The sequence below is a fragment of the Trachurus japonicus genome, chromosome 10 (genome assembly GCF_045865225.1).
Source record: "Trachurus japonicus isolate A0001 chromosome 10, Traja_1.0".
Taxonomy (NCBI): Eukaryota; Metazoa; Chordata; class Actinopteri; order Carangiformes; family Carangidae; genus Trachurus; species Trachurus japonicus.
Window position 1 is genome coordinate 14213356 of NC_140916.1, and position 21260 is coordinate 14234615.

General features: G+C 41.0%; 1 long non-coding RNA gene across 1 annotated transcript in view; it reads right to left on the bottom strand.

The window, feature by feature from the left end:
• The window catches only part of LOC146979515 (uncharacterized), a 100589-nt gene that overhangs the window by 27744 nt on the left and 51585 nt on the right, over positions 1-21260 (bottom strand). The window contains exon 2 of the long non-coding RNA XR_015036883.1: positions 19561-19672. This is a non-coding gene — a long non-coding RNA (uncharacterized LOC146979515). The remainder of the gene's footprint in view (positions 1-19560; positions 19673-21260) is intronic.

Consider the following 21260-nt stretch of genomic DNA (forward strand, 5'->3'; position numbering starts at 1 on the left):
AACAAGCATGACTCAGGAACACAATATTAGTTAAATGTGTTGCTTCAGTGAGACAAAGCTCAAAAATGAACCTGCAATGACTCTGCGTCGCCAAAGATAATGAAAACAGGTACTTTGAGAGTGCCACTTTTAAGTTAGATAATCTTCCTTGTCACTGTTACAATAATAAACATGTGGAAAAGGTTGTGAAGTGGTCGTGGTAAAAGGAAACACACAATGTTCTATTGATCTCACGTGGGAAACAGCAATGTCCTGTGTCCAAATCCCGTGTAGTGCTGCTGAACCATCCATCTACCCCAACCCCTCCTCCTCCTCCTCCTCCTCCTCACACAGGCTCTCTACACTGTGTCACCTAACTCCCTCCTTAGCTCCTGTCATAACCATGAGTAGCTAAGGGTCGGAGTAACACGCCAGTACAGACGACAGGTGGCTCAGTCTCCTTGGGTGTTAAGAAGCTGACCATTATCTGCTGTCTCCATTCCAGACTAAGGAAAAAAATAAGTGTCATAAAATTAGAAATATTAAATATTGATTCTTATATTTCCCTTATGTTGAAAAAATTTAATTTCAGCCAACGTATTTGTTGTACATTTGAAATATATAAACATGATCATTTAGATTGTGTGGTGAGGACAAACGTAGACTGGTTATTTCACACAACAAGGAAGGAGATAAGCGTCTGGCCATGAGTTACAGAGCTCTGCCACTCCTCCAGATGACCCTCCAAATTAAGAGCCAATCTTTGAGTCCCTCACCCCAAACCCAGCTGACCCCCGAGCTGGAAGTATCATTTCCATCTTGTTTGCAGCCACTAGAGAAAGCAATTTGGCCGTGCACATATGGCAAGCTTATATCTGAAATGTATTCATGTTGGTTGGAGTGTAAACACAGGAAACAGACATGAGTCTTCTTTTCTCAATGGTCGGCCAAAACCAAAAATGAATTCATTTCATTTCACCTAGTTGTTTTGTTTGTGTAGCCAAAGCCTCACATGGTTTAGTGCCCTCTGCCTCAGACAGTGTCTAAAATGTATTAAAATTGCATGAATAAGCCACAATGTTGCACTGGGTGACATGTTCCTTCATTACTATAAAAATGTGCAGCTTATTTGAGTCGTGCCCCAAAACACCTTGCTGCTGCTGTACATACCAGCAGCAGTAATTTCATGCCTGAAAATAGCCTCGAACAAATCACCATGTATACCTCCACCTAAGTAATGTTTGTGAGAAACTGCAGTACTGATCTTTTTCCTCTTTTTTTGAAGTTATAGTTTGTATTCACAGAGATTTCACAAACAGGAACAAATGGACAAGGAAATGACTGCCTGAAGAAGGAGGAGGACGTCTCATGCTTCTTGACTTTTGGCAAAATGAAAAGTCACTGTATAGACACGACGGACATCACACATATTCTGTACAAGCTGCTCTTTATCCCGTCTCCGCCTGTCTGGCAATACTGACTTCCACAGTCAGCTCCATTCGGAGTGGCTGGATGAATTCTAGTATATTATAGAAGACACGTAATAAGCATTATGCTGTATAATGGCCCATAGTTGGACACTCATTTTATTCACATTCCTATTGAACAAAGTTCATAAATGGGACAGACTGTGACTGAATCTGTAATGAAGAATTTAAAATACTTCTATATAAAACTGTTATTTATCATCATTGCAATGACCACCACCACTATACTGTACATTTCTATTTCTGATCATATAGGCCTACTTGTATTTACCTGTTTTCAAGTTCTCAATTTATAAATCAGAACATCGTGATTTAAAAATTCTGTGAGAATGAAAGTGAGTGAATGAAGCTATTGCTGCATGAGTGCCTTTAATATATAATTCATATATTCACCACTCTCACATCAGGACTGTGCATTCGTTGCAAATGCATAGCCCTGACTCACCACTTCACGGTAGATTTAAAACAGCCAAACATCAGGCTTAACAGCAGAATCAGTACATTACTTTAATTCATCCCCCAACGTCCCCATTAATGAACATCCCTGATCTCAACTACAAACATGGGAATATACTTCATGTCTCAAACCCTTACTCTCTCTCTGACATGTTTGTGATAAAAGGTTTATTAATTACGCTCTCACAGATGTTAACCACCGACAGCAGATTTTTTTTCTGGTAATATTCAAAAACATGTATGTTCAGCATGTTGAGGTGTGGGAGGGACCATATGATGGAAATGCCTCGAGGAATGCATTTTAACACCAAGGCTGTCAAATCTAGATATGTAAACATATGAGACTTCACGCGGTGACAAGGGCACGAGGGGAGAGATCCATCACACAGATGACACCCCGGGATTGTCTTTAAGCTTTCCTGGTGTCGCACACATAAATTAACCTGAGCCAAACTTGGATCAGTCACTTGTGCTGTGGGCGGTGATTAGTGTTTGAACACAAACGTTTTGGAGGGGAGGATTATCCCTGTCAGCCTAGAGAAGACCCCAACCTTCACCTCCACAAGGTGAAAATCTTGACTTTAGAGAAAGGTTTAATCTCCATTCTGCTCATGTCTGACAATCAATAAATTAAAACCAGAGCTCTTAGGAATTTACTGTCCTGTTGTTAAATGAAATCACCCAACATTATGATCATATTCCAAGGTGAGCCCCGAGAACTAAAACATTTATTTCCATTAGCATTAAATAAAATTAAAACCAACACAACCAACACTGAAAATGATGTATTCCTCTTTCCAAGAAGTCACATTGTGCCAGTTAACATATTTTGCTAAGTGCTGATTATATTTGAAACCATCACGTCTAAAGTAATCAGAAACAATTTTAAAAATCAAACAATTAAACAAGAATAAATAAATAAAGTCAGATTTTTAAGCAAAAAAACACACCTCTCTGGATGTTTAAACTTAATATTTTTGTGTCCTTGTTGGAGTTATTTTGTTTAATCTTCCTGTGTTCTTGTATTTATCTACAGCAAGTCTGTCTGTGCTGCTTATATCTATGCTGCTTCTAATTATGTATGCCACACTCAGACAGAGCTTGTATTCTTTTATGGTACATATCTGTGTTAAATTTGTAAGCTTGACAGGTTTTTATGAGACTTGCTGCTGTGAAACTGAGGGACTATTGAGTTTACACATCCTCTGCATGGTGTCATTTTTGCCATTTGGCGAATGTGGGCAGTGTAAATTTAACGCCCTCCCTCATTTCTTAGCTTCGCTTTAATAAAAACTGGCTATACAGTCAAGGCCATCAACATACAGGCTGGTAATGATTTTCTTTGTTTCATTCAAGTAAAGCATCATCATCGACTATGAAAAGGGCTCTTTTCCATGGCAGATGGTGCAATAAGACAAATTTATTCACCACTACAGCACGCCATCATAACATCTCTCCCTCTCTTTATTCATTTTTTCCCCTGCAATCATCTACTGCTGTTTATCTTTCTTAATCTGCTGTATCTGTTCTTCGATCACCTTGCTCATTCACCCTCACCCTCTAACTGATGCAAGGCGAGGTAACTCATGAGGGAATTAACAGGTGAAATGTATGCTCTTTATCTCAAGCACTGCTGTGCTGTGCAACGCCCTTCCCCGCACAAGCCCGGCCAATATCGTTCACACACTGCGCAAACATGAAGTTTATATAATTAACTTTCAAAGACATTGTTGAACCAACCCTACATTACAGAGGAGAAGGGGAGCTAAGCGCCTTTCCCCCCTAACTCCGGGGGATTAAGGTAATGACACAGGAAGACAGGAGTAGACAGGTGGCCTGCAAGAAGTCTCCTCCTATTTCATACAGTAATGAAATTGAATTATAAACCTCTGCTAATCTCTTTCACAAAGGTTTGGGAGATATTCCCTCACCTGCAGGTGTGCCGGAGCCGTCCAATCAGCACAACTTATAAAGTCTGATTTACATTTCTTGTAAAAGACTCACTCCTGACACCAGTTCAGTGCTTCCTGCAGCAAATGCAGTGATGTATCTCTGATCTTTGCCTTTCGCGTTACATTATATGTGTCCAAATTAAATTCTATAGGTCTCTAAGCTTATTGTTTCTTGGAAGAACGGCCTACATTTATAATATTGAACTTGTGCAGTTTTTTCCTAAAGCTCAATTTTCAACAAGTACATTGTTACATTGCATTAAAGGCATGATTATATCCCTTAGCAACAGGTTATGGGACTACACTTACGTCTCCAGTCCAGACAATGATAACCATTATGCTCGCGCTCGCATACGCAGAGCAGCATTTTGTTCAATGCGCAATATATACTTTGAGTTCTATATGAATCTACGGGGGGTGGGTGAGTGTCAAGCAGCATGATTCTCTAAATTTAGTTCAAGGCCATGCCAGTCAAGGATCCGAGCTCACAACTGTCAAAGCCGGTGAAAGAAGGGTGGAAAGAGACAGGGAAAGCACACACAAGTCTGAAAATGGTGGCTGCAAATATTCTGTACATGGAGGAGCACCTCAGCATGTTTATACTCATTCAGTGAGACAGGTGTGGGCATCTTGAGCCTGCCTATGCCTATGTTTCTCCTTGGCTCTCTAAGCCAGCCCCATTCATCATCCTCCAACAGCCCTGCTCTAATTGGGCTGCATCCCCACCTGCTGTCACTCACCACCACCTCCACACAGAGCCGGAAGAGATACAGATGTACCTGGTCCGGCACAGCCCTGTCGCAGCGCACCAGCCTCTGCATTTGAATTGCATATGTGGGCAGCTGAGCCCCAGCAGCTACACTGAGCTGATCCCAGACACTGCTCTCTCCTTTTCTCCCTGTCTGTACCTGCCTGTCCCTCTATCCACAGTGGAGTGGAAGCCTGGTAATGATGTGGCCTATCAGTTTAACTAGAGACGGGGCTACAACACTCCAGGGCTGGAGGCATCGTCATGGGTACCTCTGTCCCCTCAATATAGCAGGGACATTAGACATTCCTCCTCCTTGGGCGCCGTGTCTCTTAAAGTTTTGCGAGGCCTAGTTTCATAATAGCTCTTGTCTTATTTGAGTGGAGCCTGCCACTTCAGATAAGAATTGCAGATACCCTTTAGCTGCCACGTAGAGCCAGAAGACATCTAATGAGCCTTTGAGATTTCCCTGCTAAACCTACAATAAAACGCCTGGCGTGCATGGAGACAGAGCCTCAATTTGTCTGAAAGGAATCTCAAGGTTTCAAGTTTCAGCATATAGGCAAGACAGCAAGCCAAAGTCTCATTTACTCAATTTGATTTTATTAATAAATAAAGGATTACCTCTTTTGTTCAACGGAAGATTGGGTTAAGATTTGTAGGGGCTTGGCTTTGTCTAGTTGGGCTAACCAAGGGGAGATTTGCATTTGTTCATTCTGTTCCTTTTCTTTATTCTGCATTCTGTATACTTTAATTTGCAAATATCCTTGCCTGTCCCCATTAGTTGCTGACAGCGGCAAAGAGAGGAGGATGTTATGTGAGTGCAGCCCAGATAGTCCATTGTAAGTGACAGTGGCTGACACCAAAAGCCTGGGCATGCCCAATATAATTTTATGGTGTACGTATGTCCTGGTCTACGTCAAATTAACTGAACTCACGTATTCATGTTCATAAGGGGAAAAAGGTAAAGAAGCAAATTAAGACTGTGACACATTATTGCATGTCTTGTGTGTCCAGTTCTGGGCTCACACAAAGGCATGTGACAACAAAACAAAATGGGGTGAGGCATTTCTCTACAACGTCTCTGCTTTCCCAACTACGTCATGATGAGATGGATTATGGATTATGTCCAAAGGGTACTTTTTTTTGTAGGAGGAGGATGCAACAAGTCATGCATGGTGTGATTTAGGGGAAGATCTTAGCTTGGGTTAAATGTTAATATAATTAGCATGTCTCATTCCTCAAGTCAGTTTCGAATGTTTAATATTTAAAATCAAGTTAGGGGTTTCTTTCCCTGACACTAAGAGCAGTAAGTGCCTAGACAAAACCACACAAATATTAATTTTGCTGCAGATATTGCAAGGAAAAAAATAACATGTTACTGATTAATGTGGACTGAAAAAAAGTCATTCACATTGTATTAAATTATTGCATCACAATATATTGACATATATTGTTTCTTTAAAAATAGCATTACATTTTCTGATGCCAAATTCAAACTGCTCACTTGATAATATACAGTAGGTATTACTTATCAATGTTTACAAAGTCCTACAAATGAAGTAACACATTTGGCATGCTGTAAAGGTCCTGTTTGCTGGAAAACATTTGAAAATAATAATTACTATATTAACATTATTTCACAACACGATCATGGCTACACAGAACCAAAGATGACTTTATGAAACAGAAATCAAGCAGCAGTCTGTTTCTCCCCTGCCCCCTCTTTATGCAGAGTCTGGCTCTATGACAATGTCACTCAGCTTTTGCTCCTTTGCTCCCAAAGAAAAATAGTAACATTTCCATCAGCTAATACAGCACACCATATTGAAAACATGTTTCATGTTATGTGTCTGGATGAACTTCAAACAGGTTTTAGCTGATATATTTAAAAGGTATATGAGCATGTATAGTTCCCGACAGACTTCTGTATCCTGATCAACAAATAACAATAATCTCTTTAAAGTGAAATTCCGGCGTAAGTGTAAACCATGGTCAAACACACCGTAACACCGAGTTAGACCCCCCCTCGAGAGATCAATTTGCCCGACCGCTACATTCACGAGATCCACCAACTTCAGCAAATACCGCATTATCGCCACACACGGCGCTGTCCGGATCCACTGTCTGACCGCAACCAAAACGCCACCATTTGCCCAAAATAATGCTCAGAACTGCACCAAATGTCATCAATAGTACACACAGGGTCCCAGCACGTAGTACGAGTTGTCAAACATCTGCTAGCTTTGCCTGTTTTCTTTAGCAAGGAGATGCAACTCAACTCACCTACTTCTCCTCCGGGAGCCGCTCGTTGGTGAGGAAGCCCTGACGAGTCGATCACCGAGTGCACCGGAGTTCCGCAGCTCTTAAAAATGCTCATTTGCGCCTATATCGTGGCCAGCACTCGATAATAATAGTTATAAAGTGATATGCAAGATAAAAAAAAAAAAAACTCTGATTGTATTTCCATGAGGTAATTGTTGATTGAGCTGCGGAACTCCGGTGCACTCGGTGATCGACTCGTCAGGGCTTCCTCACCAACGAGCGGCTCCCGGAGGAGAAGTAGGTGAGTTGAGTTGCATCTCCTTGCTAAAGAAAACAGGCAAAGCTAGCAGATGTTTGACAACTCGTACTACGTGCTGGGACCCTGTGTGTACTATTGATGACATTTGGTGCAGTTCTGAGCATTATTTTGGGCAAATGGTGGCGTTTTGGTTGCGGTCAGACAGTGGATCCGGACAGCGCCGTGTGTGGCGATAATGCGGTATTTGCTGAAGTTGGTGGATCTCGTGAATGTAGCGGTCGGGCAAATTGATCTCTCGAGGGGGGGTCTAACTCGGTGTTATGGTGTGTTTGACCATGGTTTACACTTACGCCGGAATTTCACTTTAAGGAGAGGACACCAGATTGAAACCACTCACTGGGTTCAGCTTTTTGAATACAAATAAAACTAAATGAGGGAGACGGCAGTGAAGAAAATCCAATATCCCTCCTTCTTTTAACTGTAAAACAGACTTCCTGATGCGACCTTATGCTGCTGCTGTATCCTGTGCCTTAACTTTTGAGACAGGAAAGTTTGAAATGTCAATTTTTATGTTTCAGACTACATAAACATGAGCACTTGGCTGCTTCCTGGAGACAATGCTATTATGGTTTAAGTGATCCAACCATAATGACACGTCAGCTGCACAGACAAAGCACAGGATGTTGACTTTGATTGTCAAAACATGGAGCAGTCAACTGAAGTTGCTTTGTTTCAATGGAGAGTGCTTTGCAGGCGTCGAGAACATGATGAATCATATAGTGATGTGAGAGTCACAGGGTCTGTCCCCATGCCCACACTAGTGGTATTTCTGACAAGTCGAGTGCCTACTTCTTGTGACATGTTTCCATTAACTGTTGATAATGCCCAAGTACCTGTTAAGACTGCATGTGAGTGAAAGATTTTCAGGACACAACTGAGTAGACTTTGTTAATGAGGTCAACTTGTTGCTCATGCAAAAACATGGACATACAACGTGGCTCTTCCAGTCTTACATTAAAAACAATTATAGTAATTAGGCACCATTAATTAATTAACAAAAGCAACAGGAAACACGGAGATGGCTAAAGGAGTCAAACAATCAAGTCATTAGATGGAAAGCTGTACAAAAGTTGTACTGTAGAAATAAGAGACAAAAACGAGATTATTTTTTTAACAGACTGGTTCTTTGTGATAAAAAAAACAACATCAAATAATCTTCAAATCAAAGCTTATAAGACATATTCAACAATAACTTAATTTGCAATACCATTTGATACTTATCAATAAAAATCTTTAATCAATGAAATTTGGAAAGATTTCCAATGTTAGAGCGAGTGACAACCATCTGTTGGATAATAAACTGATGAATGTCTGGATGTGAATGAAAGAGATGTTTAAATGTTTCTGTCTTTCCAAAACTAAGACCCTGAGGTTCATATTCAAATTAAATCAGTAAATTCTGAGGCAGGATAAACACCATTTTCAAGTTTTTAAATCACATTTAATTTTAGTGGACATTTGCCAATTTCAAAATCACAAACTGTCTCTATTTTTGTTGGTCTTGACAGGATAGTTGTTATAGCACTTTTCACAACACAAGGATATGGAGTCCATTAATTACTGGGTTGGTTCTTTGATCTGTGGCTCCTTCTGTCTGAGCCCCAAACTGCCCTTAATTATATAGTACCATATATATACTGTATATACAGTGAATGTGTACATTCAGAAGAATGACTCTAACGACAGAGCATAATAATGTATTATCACTAGATCCAACACATCATGAACTTAATTAGTGTTTTTTATCTTAGGGTTAATTATTGTCGTTTGGCAAACCAGCTTATAAATGCATTCCCACCAGCAGCTGGGCTGACAGCCACTTTGTGAGATACACTTGTGTCAAAGTATGGCTTCAAGAGTAAGAGTGCATCATGATTCTTGTGTGGCCTAAGTATACAGTCTGTCATTTCTCAGATGCTGGGCTACTGGCGGCATGTAAATGCACACTTTAAGTGCATACGGATGTGTTCCCCACCCTTTCATTCATTTTTCTTCACATTGAACCGCACAGACCCTTTGCTGCAACATTTGAAATTTGGATGCCCCCCACTTGTCTTGTTCATCTTTGACATGTTTCTACACTTTAATTTTAGTCCACCTGTGGACTATTCAGCTGATTGGACATGATTCAAAAAAGGCATATGGCCTCAATAATGCAAATCCTAATAATGCATATCAGAGCAGAAACCAAGCCAAAAGGCAGAAGTATGGAGTTATTTTTGTCTCATAAATATCTGTAAACGCACAGAAGGTGATCTACAAATGTTCCTTGGTTTGCACACGTGTTTTGCTATCCACAAAGGGTGATCTACAAATGTTCCTTGGTTTGCACACGTGTTTTGCTATCCACAAATACAAATTTCTAATTTGTAACTTGTATTTTGGTTTTTACAAATAAATGTGTATTTGTAAATATATTGTGTATTTGTAAATGTATAATTTTCCATTTGTAAAAACAAAAAAGCCATTTGTAAAACCGAAAATTCTGTTTGTGAAGTGTGACTCTGCATTTGTGGATCACCAATCACACACACGCATCTCTTTCCGCAATGACGTATTTCTGAGACAATCCTGTCGAGATCCACACAAACTCTGATTCACAAAGGGCCGCTCTCCTCACCAGGAGGGGCCGCTCTCCTCACCAGGAGGGGCAGTGTTGGCGAGTAGCTGAATGAAAACTAACGAAGAAGACTGCTACTGGCTTATCTCGAGAAATTATTTTAATTCCCACTGTTAATGCGTCACTTTATTAAGTTTTAATGTTTTTTCATGCGATAAAGTAACTGTTTAGATCCCCAATATGCGGTTAGTTTATCCAAATGACGCCTGTTTGGAAGTTTGCTCCGCCGTTCGCGGTGGTAGCCTAGCCTAGGCTACCACCGGACGAGCGGTCTATCACAGAGGCTACAGCCGGGCTGCTGTGGTGGTCGGCCGGCTAACCTCCGCTGTCATCCAGGTCTCCCCCGGCTCGTTTTTTCCCCCGGAATGACGAAGCTGGTTAGCCAGCCCACCGCAGCAGCCCGGCTGCTGTTTAGATCTGATTAGATGTTAGACTGTTTAGATCCCCAATATGTGGTTATTTTTATCCAAATGACGCCGGAGCAGTGAAGCTCCACCTGTGGAGCAGCTAACTAGGCTACCACCGGACGAGCAGTCTATCACAGAGGCTACAGCCGAGCTGCTGTGGTGGTCGGCTGGCAAAGCCACGGATGTCTTCTCGGGGAGAAAACGAGCACTTCAGTAAACCGGTTGCTGCCTCTGGATGAGCAGATCACCACAGAGGAAGCAGCCGGGGCTGCTGTGGTGGTCGGCCGGCTAAGCCGCGGCGTCATTCCAGGGGAGAAACCAAGCCCCAACCCGGTTGCTGCCTCTGGATGAGCGGATCATCACAGAAGCAACAGCCGGGCTGCTGAGGTGGTCGGTCGGCTAATCTGCGTCGTCCTCCCAGGGGAGAAAAGAAGCCCATCAATCCACCGGCAGTTTTTTAGAGGTTTACCGCCGGCTGGATGAATTATTTTTAGGAGATAAATGTTGTCTCATTCAGTGGTGTAGTAGGCTATATCAACAAACAAAACTATTTAGTCTATAATGGGCTATGTACAATCACCACCGCTACATCAATAAATAAATGTTTTACAATGAAACGGTCAGTCAGTTGACATTAACAATGCAGGTCGTTTTCTCCCCTGGGAGGAGACCGCGGCATAGCCGGCCGACCACCACAGCAGCCCGGCTGTAGCCTCTGTGATAGACCGCTCGTCAGGTGGTAGCCTAGTTAGCTTAGCTGCTCCACAGATGGAGCTTCACTGCTCCGCGAACGGCGGAGCAAACTTCCAAACAGGCGTCATTTGGATAAACTAACCGCATATTGGGGATCTAAACAGTTACTTTATCGCATGAAAAAACATTAAAACTTAATAAAGTGACGCATTAACAGTGGGAATTAAAATAATTTCTCGAGATAAGCCAGTAGCAGTCTTCTTCATTAGTTTTCATTCAGCTACTCGCCAACACTGCCCCTCCTGGTGAGGAGAGCGGCCCTTTGTGAATCAGCAGCTGTGAGTTTGTGGATCTGTGTGGATCTCGGCAGGAATGTCTCAGAAATACGTCATTGCGGAAAGAGATGCGTGTGTGTGATTGGTGATCCACAAATGCAGAGTCACACTTCACAAACAGAATTTTCGGTTTTACAAATGGAAAATTATACATTTACAAATACACAATATATTTACAAATACACATTTGTTTGTAAAAACCAAAATACAAGTTACAAATTAGAAATTTGTATTTGTGAATAGCAAAACACGTGTGCAAACCAAGGAACATTTGTAGATCACCTGTGCGTTTACAGGTATTTATTAGACAAAAATAACTCCATACAGAAGGCTCTGCCTGCAGAGCTCAGAGACAGGATTGTATTTAGACACAGATCTGGGGAAGGCTACAAAAACACCGCTGCTGTTTTGGTTCCCAAGCGCACAATGGCCTCTATACTTATTATTACATGTAAACAACCAAGAACTGGCCACCCGGCCAATGTGAATAATTGAGGGAAAAAGGTCTTGGTAAGAGAGAGGACTGAGATGATTTGATTTGATTGATTTATTTAGCACAAGTTAAAAAAAACAGTGCAAGGAGGGAATGACGCCTGGAAGGCTTGTACGAAGTTCCATTCCCATCATCTAAGAATTACATGAAACTCAAGATAACCAATTAGATATACAACATAGAAAAATTCAAGATTAACAATAAAATGTACAGTGCAACATAGAAAAACTATAAAACATACAGTAAGTAACAAAAGAAAGGAAGATGGATGCATAATTAACATTAATAGGAAAATAACACTGAAGGTTATGACATAAGGTGTTTTTTCAGTAACTTTCTAAAGGATGTGAGAGATGATGTTGACCTCAAAAACACATCTACTGTAAACCATTCCAGAGTTTTGGACCTCTAAAAGTGATATTAAATTGATGCCCAGATGTTCGACGGAGGGGTAAATGAAGATTGCCACTATGCCTAGTTGAATATGAATGAAGGTCAGATGAAAAAGTAAAAAAAATGTTGAAAAGTGTCAGGAAGATTTTGTTTACCGTTGATAAACTTATGCACAAACAAACATGAATGGAAGACATTACGTTTATGAATGGGCAATATTAAATATTTCATAAAAAGGGGTGCAGATGGTTCTAGTCTACTAGACCAAGAGATCGTTCTTAAAAATCTTTTCTGGATTAACAGTAATTTGTTCAGGTAAATTGGATAAATTGCAGACCAGACAATATTGCAATAATTCATAGATGGAAATAAAAAACTGTAGTACAAAGTCACGTGAGCAGAGGGATTGATCAGGGGAGAAACCTTTTTCAGTATACCAAGCATTTTCATTGATCTTTTGCAAACTTGATTAATATGATTATTCCAGTTTAGACCTTCATCCAAGATGACACCCAGAAATGTGGTGTGTAGTACTTGAAGGATTTCAACTCCATTGATTAGTATTTTGGCTTCTTTTTTTGCATGAGATTTATTTTTTGTTGCAGAAGATCATGTAGTTACATTTATTTACATTGAGAGTTAGCTTATTGATCTGGAACCAGTTTGAAACAGTTGATAGTTCATCATTTACACATGCAATAAGAGACTTGAAGTCATCATGAACAGCTATGAGACTAGTGTTGTTGGCAAATAATAAGGGGAGAAAGTTATTGCAAGACCTAGGCAAGTCGTTAATGTAAATCAAAAATAATAGAGGGCCCAGGATCGACCCCTGTGGGACTCCAAAAAGAATACTTGATTTGGTAGATGAGACACCATTGAAATAAACAAACTGCTCTCTACTATCCAGGTAATTGATCAGCTAATTGAGGGGAACTTTCTGGATTCCATATCTATTGAACTTTGAAATGAGAATTGACCTTTTGCAAAAGCCCCGCCCCCCTTAGTTACCGTTGCTAGCCCGACAAGCTTCTCGACGCTGCCCGAGTGTCAACAGTGTTTTTATATCAAGAGCATCTTGCTCAGAGGCATATGAGCGCTATATTTAAGAATATTAATAATCACTAAACAACCTGACACCACTACAAAATTGCGTGGTCACAATGTAAACATAATGGTGATCAAAATACGGCTTTTATCGATTCATAAATTGCATCATGTAGCGCATGCAAGTCTGGTCACTTCCCTGCTGCTTCCCAGAGCTTCTTCTTTTCTTTTTTTCTCCCCACCGAGAGGAGCGCTGTGACACCATTCAATCTGTGTAAGTGCACTATAGTACAGTGTTTCCTCATACGTACAGCTCCTTCAATTTTTTTTTTTTTTTAAACCGCTGCATGTCTTCCGTTCATTTCCTCATCTCCTCATAGCGCTGTTTGTTATTGGCATTCACACACACAGAGCGAGAGAGAGAGAGAGGCGCGCACATGCTGCAGCAGTGCTTGGTGAAAGTGAAAGTTGTAAGGTCCGATCACCCCCCCCCCTCCTTAAAAAAAATCCTAGAGGAAACACTGCAGTAGTGAGTGATTTCGGATAGTACAGCCCTAGTCCTGCTATCTTACATTGGAGCAGATGTAGGCTATGTATGCTTGTTTATTTTCATGAAATTTAGCTGGGAGTGGGAGAAGGGTCCGGCTGCGGGGGGCTTCCACACGGTTTGACCCATTGTAGGCACCTCTCCTGTTGTGTTTTCAGCTTTGGGAAGGGAAAGAACAGGACTCCCCCAGCCAAACTCTTTGGGTAACTACTGTCCGACAATACACTTTGCTTGTCAGAGGTCCGAAGCTTGACGGACCTTGTTTACATAGTAACGGTTGCTATGATGTCTGATTGGACAATGACCGTTCGGGGGCGTGGTTTTGCGAAAGGTCAATTGTGTGATTGACAGTATCAAATGCTTTACTTAAATCAAGAAAAACACAAAGGGCGATTTTTTTTCCATCCAGTGCTGAGGATATGTTATTGACTAGTTGTAGCAATGCATGCTTAGTGGAATATTTCTTGTGAAAGCCATATTGGTGGTTATACAGGATAATGTTAGCAACTAAGTGATGATGGTCACTCTGGCAGAGCTGCAGGGATCCAGTCTGAGTATGGGGAAAAGTTCCAAAAGGACAGTGACCCTGAGCACACGGCCAAGACGATGCAGGAGTGGCTCAGGACACCTCCGAATGTCGTTGGCCCAAGCAGAGCCCTGACACGAACCCAACTGGGCATCTCTGAGAGACCTGAAAATGGTGGTGCACCTACTGACCCTCCCAACTTGGCAGAGCTCAAGAGGATCTGCTAAGAAGAATGGCAGAAAACATTTTAAAACCCCCAAAAGCAGATGTGCAAAGTTACTTTACACCCCCAAAAAACAAAGGAGTATAATCACTGCAGAAGGAGCCTATAAAATACAAAAAATATGAGTTTCTTTTTTAAAAAATTTGGCATTGCGTGTAGATTGATGGTGTAAATAAAGTATAAGGCTGCAACATATATGAAATGAGAACAAAACTGAAGGTCTCTGAAAACTTCCAGCATAAACTTTAGATGCAATGCTACAGTACAAGGCCACAAGTGTAAGTAGTGAGTACATGTAGTGGTACAGACTGGAAAAGAACTCATGCAGGTTCTGTCTCCTAGCTGACAGCATGAAGCCACAATTAATGTTTGTACAATGATCAAACAGTGTAAGGACATTTTCCTTTGCACCACTTTATGCCAATTCCATGTAAATCAAAACTGCCCATGTGTCTGGCAGGAGCAGAAAGCTTGAAAGTATTTCTACATTTAATTTTTCTCAGGTGTTTTTTCCTCTGCAGCTGCCTCAAGCTACAGGGAATGGTATACATTATAATGTATTACAATTATGAAACTTTGTGTGGGTGCATTATTATTGTAGATGGAAAATGGTCAAATCAAGTCTAGATTAACATTATTATGCATTTGGGAAATTCATTTGGTCAGTTGTGCAAACGTATACAATGACAGTAAACAGTTCACTAATACAACTAGCGGCCCCATCGTCTGCTTCTACTCCTCCCCAAACTCATTGACACACAAAGGAAAGAAAAAACAGCTGTCTACCCCTCTACTTCCATCACACACACAGGGCTGCAGTGCAAACTAAAATGGTAATCATTTGAATGGCAATAAAACATGTGAGATAGCAATACCAAATACAGTACCAACATCACACACGGTGCAGATTTAGTTCCAGCTGTCTAACACATTAGTAGGAACAAAGAATAGCTTCAACTTTGCCGTTCTGATTTTGTGTTGCAGTATCCTGCACCTCTGACTCAGCTCTAATTCCAGTATGAGTGGGTCACCAGAGCAGATGGATGAGACCAAAACAATTGCAGCTATCATCAAGCTCCTTGTCTGCATTAAACCAACACTTTAAGCCAAAATAGATGAGCATTTTGTTTTAGCATATCATTACACATCTGCTTTGATATTCCCTTTAAAATTTGTGATTCAGCAACTTAAATAATGTAGTCACTTTTGTCATTGCTGTAATTATGATGCCCCTCGGTGGCTTCGGGTATAGAATATGTTACTGTGTCAGGTGAGAGTTATGCAATGCAAAAATGAGTAGGGGTCAGTCATCACTGGGAAATTGGACCCTAGAAGAATCTCTCCTGTTTGAAGTGCTGTTCACTCTGTGGGTGAGTGTTGCATGTGCGGAGATATGCTAATGAGGACATGCTTTGATTGGGCCACCCACGTCAGTGACTCCGGCTGACAAAGGTGCACAAGGCTGCATCCGCCAGCCTCATTAAAGCCCTGTCCAATTATAGAATAGTAATTGATCATCTGCTTTGTGTGTTTCTGCCCTCTCTCCTTGTCTCCAAAGTATGCGCGAGGTCAATTTAAAATGCATCAAAGCTGTTACATGGTTAAATCCCCACAGACAGTTGCTGGCCTCCCTTGGCTTTTTTGTTAAGCTCATACAAGCACCTGCGTACTAAGTGTTGTCCCTGTTTTCTAGTTTATCACCGCCTCCTCTTGCATCGTTAACACCAATCGTGAAACTCCGGGGAGTAGAGGGTGAAATATGAAGGGCTCCTGTTTGACTGTTTGTAATGTAGAGCAGGTTACCCATTTCAATCCTGTTTGTGTAAATAAGGCTACAGTATAAATAGGTCTTAGTGAAAATGATGAATGTGACTGAACCCGTAAAGTCGCTCAGATACAGATATGTTGCCTACACAAGTAATTACACTTGTTTTGTATGGTATGGCAGCGTGATCATAGCATGTTTACACGTTTATCTTGCTGAAACACAGGGACCTGTTAGAGTGACTGTCAGTCAACCATACTGAAATAATACTTTGAGCCAATATTCCCCACCTCACCCAACCCTCTCCCGGTCTGTTGTTTCAAACTGGGAGAAATGATTTCTTGTTTTCCTTTTAGATGAGACAGGGTGGCATGGGATCTTGAACTCTCCAGTGCAAATAGAGAGGAATAAACATTGAAGTGAGCTTGTCACAACCACCGACAACCATCAGGATGTCGAAACAACACCGGCACAAACACGCCAGTGCCTTCAGATCTCCATATTTAGATGCGTGCGCTGTGAGTAAGCGCAGGAGGCGGCTGACTTTCAACAGACTCAAACAGCCTGAGTTTCCATATTGACAGGGACTAAGTTCAACTGATATTTGAATCAATCAGTGACAGAGGTCTAATTTATCTCTCAATTAGATCTCTCCTGCTGAATTTGCCTCTGTTTGCCATGATTTGTATGCCAACCAAGATGGCTCCACTGCTGCCCCATTATGAATAGAGACACTGCCTTTGTGGTCTCATTATTAAATAAGTAAGGGGATGAGGAGGCAGACAAACGTTTTTAAGCCTTGTCGGAGAAGACGCCATGGCCATTAGAGTCTAAGCATTAACAACAGCAAGAAACAACACAAACCAAAGGAAGGGAGGTGGGGGTCGAAGAAGAGAGGGAATGAGCTGGACAAGGAAGAAGGAGCTGTAATTATGGTAATATTGCCACCTTGTTATTGTAGCCTGTATTGCACAAGATCAGGATGTGAGAGCAGCTCCATTGAAGACACAGAGCTAATGATACAGTCAGTTCACTTTGTTATGGCTTTGCCCATACTTCTGTTATACAGCTTATTCTGCGCTGTTTGTCAATATTATAATTCATCGCTGCATCAAAACAAAGGAATGATGAATGGGACTTTAGACTCATGTCTGGACTTTGTAACCGCCCGGGCATCGTCAATGGCAGGACTGAATGCATTTAATGCAATATGAATTGTCCCTTTATTGATGTCATTCATTACAATGATGAAAGCTCTTGGTAATTATCAATTTTGTTTAAGCACATCTGAGAGCTTTGTGTGGCACACTAATGGACGCCACCGGTGAAGCCAGTCATTCAGATTTGTGTCAACGAGTCATTAAGCCGCCTTTGAGGGAAGTCAGCAATCTGATCCATCATGACAATAATGAGACGACGATGAACTCATCAATTTCACTCTCCCAAGCACTGCGCATGGTTTATAGATAACAGTCACAGTCTATTCCTCCATGACTCACTCTACTTGCTGCTGTCTTTCTCCCTCTTTGTTACATCTCCGCCCCTCCACAAGTTTTTTTTCTGTCTCCCCTTAACTGTTTTTTCCTGTCACCTCTTGTTGAAGCCAAACTTCATCACACAAGCACTTTGTTACTATGCTCAAGTCCATTTTTGCTTCTCTTTACGCCCTCCCCTTGCCAAACAAACAAGTGAATACATTTCCTGGAAATGTGGCATCTCTTCTCTCCTTAGCATCAGGCAGGTCATAGCAACCCTCTTCATCTAACACATGTGCTCACAGTTCATTCATTTATGGTTTAATCAATGCATAAAAAGACATGGAAGTAAAGAAACAAATTATGTTGTTTTGTTGAAGCACTCTTTGATCTGAGGTTTGCAACTTAACCCTGTGCCTCTATATAAGCATTGGAAAATGAGTGAAGCTATGAAACTAGAGAGAGCAGTTTGACAAAGTGAATTTGTTTTCCTGTGTCATCTTTTCCCCAACAGATTTACTTCACCTAAAATTATGGTTGGCCGCCTTAAATTGCTTTGTTTTGATATGAAATTTATTATTGCAGTTCTTCATTCTGTCTACACCGCACACTACCTGACCTCAAAGGCCACCTTGGTATGAGATTGTTCATTTAGCCTTCAAGAATTTTGTATCTACCTGTGACCTCAGGCAGCTCCTGCAGTTTCCATTTCCTCAATCTGCAGTTCATCATGAAGCTGGCTGATCATAACCAGCACTTAATGATTCATGAACAGAGAAACTAATGGAGTACTTTACACGTTGTAATCGAATGAGGCCATTATGGTGAAACTAGCTGCTTACTGGGGACTTTGATCAAAGAGGGACTCGGGGTATGATCATGAAATGCATCAGATGTGGAGAGATGGCACAGACTGACATCAAGCTTTTGGACGTAGGTCTACATTAGCATGTCTTTGAAAGAGAGGGAGCATGCTGGCACACAAGGTCATAAAACCGGTGAAGTCTTTCCAAAAGCAGACTCTTCAACTTGCCAATGGCTTTTCAAAAGCAAGAAAAGGGGTTGTGAGAAGGTCCTAATCACAATAGTGAATATAATTAAAGAGGGGACAAAAAAGAGACAGCAAAAGAGGAACAGAAGTAATCCGCTTCCTCATTTTTGCATGACACATTCTTGCAAAAGATGATCTTGGAATTCACAACCCGTATGAGAACTGGAAATGAGCGCTCTGTGAACGTCAGCTGCTGTGGTTAAGCTATGGTTATGTTCAGATGAATAAAACTGCTTAGTTAAGGGGAGATTGATTTCTTGTGTGAACAAAACCAACATTGACTGTCAGTCTAAGATCCCCCTGCAAGTATCCAGTATCTTGGTCAAACATGTTGTCTGCACAAACATCCACCCATTTTTGCCTTTTTTCATAAACCTTTCAAAATACAGTTAAAAACACCCAATGGCCTAATGCATTAATGTCACAGATTCAAAACAAAAGGTGATACATTCATAAAATAGATACAAAGATGCCATAATTACTAGAGAAGATCTGAACGAATATGCTGGCTTGCATCTTGAAACATGATTTGAAGGCGAAAAGAGAGTCAATAAATTCAATGTCATGTGAGAGAGAAATCCAGAGGTGGGGGGCAGCTCCACTGAAGGCTCTAGACCCCACGGTATTTAAACTGGCAGATGGCGTGGTTAAGATGGATAGCAGAGGACGGTTTAAGAGTATAGGAGGGTAAGTAGATATGAACAAGTTCAGAGAGACGTTAAGGTTATGGAGGGTCTTAAAGGTGGGAAGCAGAATCTTGAAGTCAATGCAGTACTTACAGTTAAGCTGCATGAGAACAGGATCAAAATGTTTCATGAGGAGGGGCTCTGGTGATGATAATGATGCAGTATGAGCTGCTGCATGCTGGACCAGCTGAAGTTTGTGTTGAGACTTAAGAGGAAAAGAGAAGAGGACACAATTAGAACAGTCAATACAGGATGTAATCAGGGAGTGAATGAGAACCGTAGTGCTGTTAGGTGTAAGGGACGGATGAAGGTGATTAATATTGCACAGATGGAGGTATGCAGAAGTAACACTGTTAATGTGTTCTTTAAAAAATAATGTGCTGTCCAAGATGACACTCATAAATGCATGACACATGATAAAGGGCAAATTCAACTCTTGCACTCTCTGGTCCTGTTATAGTCATGCTTAAGAAACTGGCCATTTCGGTGCTGGAAAACCACAACGGGTATCATATCCATCTTTTCTTCCTCTTCATGCATGTGTTAGCCTAATGATACGTCATTAGCGCTGAATGCAGCCATGTACTATGATTGGTCTGGTGCAAGCCTGCTCTGCTTTTGTGTGCATGACAGTCCACCTCTTGCTAGATAAAATAAAGTACTTAAGGTGAAACCTCTTTTTGCTGGACATCATAATTTTCTCTCTTAAAGGTTAAAGGAAGTTAAAGGAAATTTCCACAATGGGAGAATCTCATTTTCATTGCTATTGAGTTTGACATACGATACAAACTACTTTATTAATCGCCAAAGGGAAATTCATTTCACATAGAAGCAGGCCAGAAAACCTTGGACCTTTGGACTGAGGAAGTTTCCAGTGTTTAGGCTAAACTAACATGCCTCTGATTGTGAACCTCAGATGTAGTGTAAAAAGCATGGTGTTATAGTGTAACAGCACATAAGCCCATAACTCAATATGTTGAACCATAAGAATTTTAACAATAGAAAAATTAAAATAACATCAAATAAATCATCATTACAGTTTTTCTCAGTCGCTTTGGTGCATTTCTCACATCACTGTTAACATTTGCACAACAGCTAGTTCATTTCTCAAAACAATTAACTGCAAAACCGAGTGGATAACCTGCAAAAGTGTGTCACTTGCTCAAAATGGACAGTTTATTCCTCAAAAGCAAGTATTCATGTCAATGAAACTGTCAGTGTCATCAAAATGAGAAGTGCTGACACTTTGGCTTTGTCAAGTTTTCATTATGACAGTTTAAGTGTTTTCCATTGCAAAAAAGTCCGATCTTGGTGACGCTACCTGAAAATGCTCAAAACGGCACTATACAGCCATTGTACAGCCATTTACACATTACTGGGGTAACTGAGTACAAGACACAGAATACGTATGATTCACATTTTTACTGCATATGCTCTTTGCAATTCTAATAGTAATTTGTTCACAGCATTGTGCAAAAGAAAAATACACTAGAATCACGTATTTACAACAAACATAAGAAACACCCTCTGGGTAGAGCTGTGCACAACTGTAAACAATATTGCAGTATTGTAACTGAACTTACAGAGTACTGTAAATCATTCCTGCACATCCAGACGTGCCTGTCTGTCACATATTTCCATCTACATCACTCTGTCAATTGTAACAATTGAAACGGGTTCAATATTCCCAAAGATATTGTCATCCTCACTTTGTATCTCTCTCAACCTTATGGCGTTGTTTGCACCATTGCACAAATGGCTTCCTCTGATGCAGAGTAAAAAGGCTCCTCTTC